Consider the following 3,157-nt stretch of genomic DNA (forward strand, 5'->3'; position numbering starts at 1 on the left):
CTCGTTCCCCTCCTTATATAGACTTCCTTTCTACCTTCTCTACCAAACTTCTCATATTTAACCTTGACGTTAAACAATTTTATGTATGAAAAGGATGTCATCAAGTGGGACCAATTTGACTAAATTTAAAATTTATATGATTTTGTTTAGTGGCCAGCTGTTGGCCAAGCAGGGAATAAAGTAATTAACAGTCCGAGAGTCACGATCCTGTTAAAGATATGGCTTTTTTGTTTTTTAATCAATGTAATAATTTGCGCAGGGGTCTTTGTGATTTATTTCAATAACGTTATTCTTCATGAAGAGCTTGAAAACATGTACTTAATTACCTAACTTATCATGAATGTTTTGGCCTTGGATCCAGGCGGCGAGACTTATTTTCAACGTCATTTCATTTATTTATTCATTTTCACTTCGCAGCTTATTAATTGTTTTAATTCCTCCAAAAACAAGTAGCTAGCGATATATTTAACATAGCTTTAATTTAAATTTCTTATGAATTCCTTTTAATGCTCTTATCTCACGGTGAAATTAATTTTCTCCTTGGGCATAGCAGAAGCAAAACAGTAGATATCGTTCAAGTACTGGATCAAGTCAATGCGATAAAGTTACGCTCTAATCGAAGTGTGATTAAACTCAAAGGGATTTTTAATACTGCGTTAAGCAAAGCTAGATGATGCTCTAATCAAACAACTTTAAAAGAGGGGTTTTTAATAGATAATACAAAAGGAAATTATAAAAGAGGGGTTTTTAATTGAATAACTGAAATTGAAGTTATAAAGTAATAACAAGATCTCTTTATTTATAATACAGTAAATATATTTTCCTAAGTTAGCTTAAAAAGAGAAAGTAAATTATAATTATAACATAAATAAAAGAAAACTAAGACACTTACTTTAATTAAAAAAGAAAATATCAAAAGACCTAAAAATTAAAATTCTAAAATCCTAAAATAACGTCCTACATCATTAACAAGCATAGGAAACAACCTAGTCATTATGTATTAACAAATTAGTTTAATTTGATTCGTTGTCGTTGATAGCTTGTGGATCTTTGAATATTCAACATCAACCAACACGTTAAGGACTTGTACATATAATTGAACAAAGTATGAAATTGTAAAATTAACCCTAAATACAAAAAAAAAATCATATTTTAAAACATAAAATTTGTATGTAAAAAAATTATGACGCAACAATTAATTTACAAAATAAAAAGCAATATTAGTATTTATGCTACACTAGTCCCATAATTAGTGCCACAAGGACCGTTTTGCAATATATGCAAAATTTATGTGAAATTGTATAATTTATATAATTCAAGGATTTTACCTTCTATTTTTGTTTAATTGATTTTGAATAACTGGATGATTTCTTCTTCCATCTCTTCTACATATATATTTAAAGTTTTATTATAATATTATGAAGATCTAAATGATTATTAAATTTATAAAGATTTATAAAACCTGAATATACTATAGCACCGGCATTTATAATTTATTGTCTCTCTTGAGATATAAACTAGATTTGTTCTTCCAACATATATGTCCATGTGTCCAATCTATTTTCCCAACCAAGGTACATGCCATCAATGCTTTCACATAGATATTATAATCTAAATTGAGCATTCAGAATAAAAAATTTCACATCACTATTATTGTTATTATTAATCAATAGACTTATTATGGACGGTTTAGAGTCCTGTTATTTATTTTGCATCAATCTTGAATTATCTTAAGACCGGTTAAAATAGATTCTATTAATACTATTATATTTTCTTCCTTAAATGTGTCATGTATTTCATTGTTATCTTCAAAGTTTATTCTCTCCATATCTCTCTAAAAGATTGGGGATACACTTGGGTTAAGAGATTGGAGATAATCTCTAGATGTAAAGGTTGATTAACGCCTAAGAAGTCAATTGTAAGTGTTCTTGAAGGCTTGACTAGTGGAATGCCCAAGCTCGGTGTGCTTGGAGGCGTGGATGTAGGCAAGGTTGGCCGAACCACGTAAAACTCTCTGTGTTTTAATCTCTCTTCCTTTATCTTTTTATATTTTGGTTAATTTATTTATTATTGCTTTAGATTCGTTTAAGATTTGCATTAAGTTTTGATTAAGAATTGCATAATTTTTAGAAACCTAATTCACCCCCCTCTTGGGTTGGTTAGATATTATTTCACTAACATGCCTCTGTTTGTGCAAAATATAATAAGGTAATTTAGAGTACTAACCAGAGTACTCTTCCTCGAAATTCTAGAATAGGTTCGCTAGTTCCATGAGCCCATAGATTGGCCCATGCTCAGCACTGTTATAGCTCCACACATCATGCAAGATCACTCCCGCAACTATTCCACACGACCTAAAGCAACACATTGCCGACTAGCCCAATAAGATCTGCCTTAGTTCATTAGTTGAATAATTTGTTTTAATTCTAATTTATAATAAGAATGGCACTGATAAAATTACTGTAACAATTCCTATAATAATAATCCTTGTGGAGACGATCTTGAATTTTTATCGTTATATTACTTGTTGTCTACATTTTCACATTGACACTAATAGCATTAGAAAATCGACAGCAAGTTTTTTGCGCCGTTGCCGGGGATTGGTGCTTATTGTGTTTTGTGAAATCAATTTTAGTTGGTACAGTGGAGTTCTTTGCCACCAGACTCCATCACCACATGGAATGATTTGGCTGACAAAATTTTGATGAAATATTTCCCACCAACAAAGAATGCAAAGTTGAAGAATGAGATCACATCTTTCCATCAACTTGAAGATGAAAGCTTGTATGATGCATGAGAAAGATTCAAGGAGTTACTCAGGAGATGCCCTCATCATGGTATTCCTTATTGCATACAATTGGAAACTTTCTACAATGGGTTGAACTCAAGCACTAGGGGCTTTATTGTCTAACTCATATAATGAGGCTTATGAAATTTTGGAAAGGATAACTATCAATGGCCATCAACTAGACAAGCCACAGTGAGAGGAGCGGCAGGAGAACACAATGTGGATGCACTGACAACATTAACAACCCAAGTAACCTCATTGACAAATATGGTAAAAGCAACGGCCATTGTTCCAGCAACATTTAACCAAGTTGCTGAAGTCTCTTGTGTTTATTATGGAGAGGGACATCTATATGATAATTGTCCTAAG

At 31.6% G+C, this 3,157-nt stretch overlaps 1 non-coding gene across 1 annotated transcript; it reads right to left on the reverse strand.

The window, feature by feature from the left end:
• Window positions 1-2,734: 2,734 nt before the first annotated feature.
• LOC112100699 lies at window positions 2,735-2,841 on the reverse strand. The gene has a single exon (XR_002907007.1). It is a non-coding gene; the product is annotated as a small nucleolar RNA R71 (small nucleolar RNA).
• Between the last annotated feature and the right edge of the window lie 316 nt (window positions 2,842-3,157).

Source organism: Citrus clementina, unplaced genomic scaffold, assembly GCF_000493195.1.
Source record: "Citrus clementina cultivar Clemenules unplaced genomic scaffold, Citrus_clementina_v1.0 scaffold_274, whole genome shotgun sequence".
In the NCBI taxonomy this organism is placed as follows: domain Eukaryota; kingdom Viridiplantae; phylum Streptophyta; class Magnoliopsida; order Sapindales; family Rutaceae; genus Citrus; species Citrus x clementina.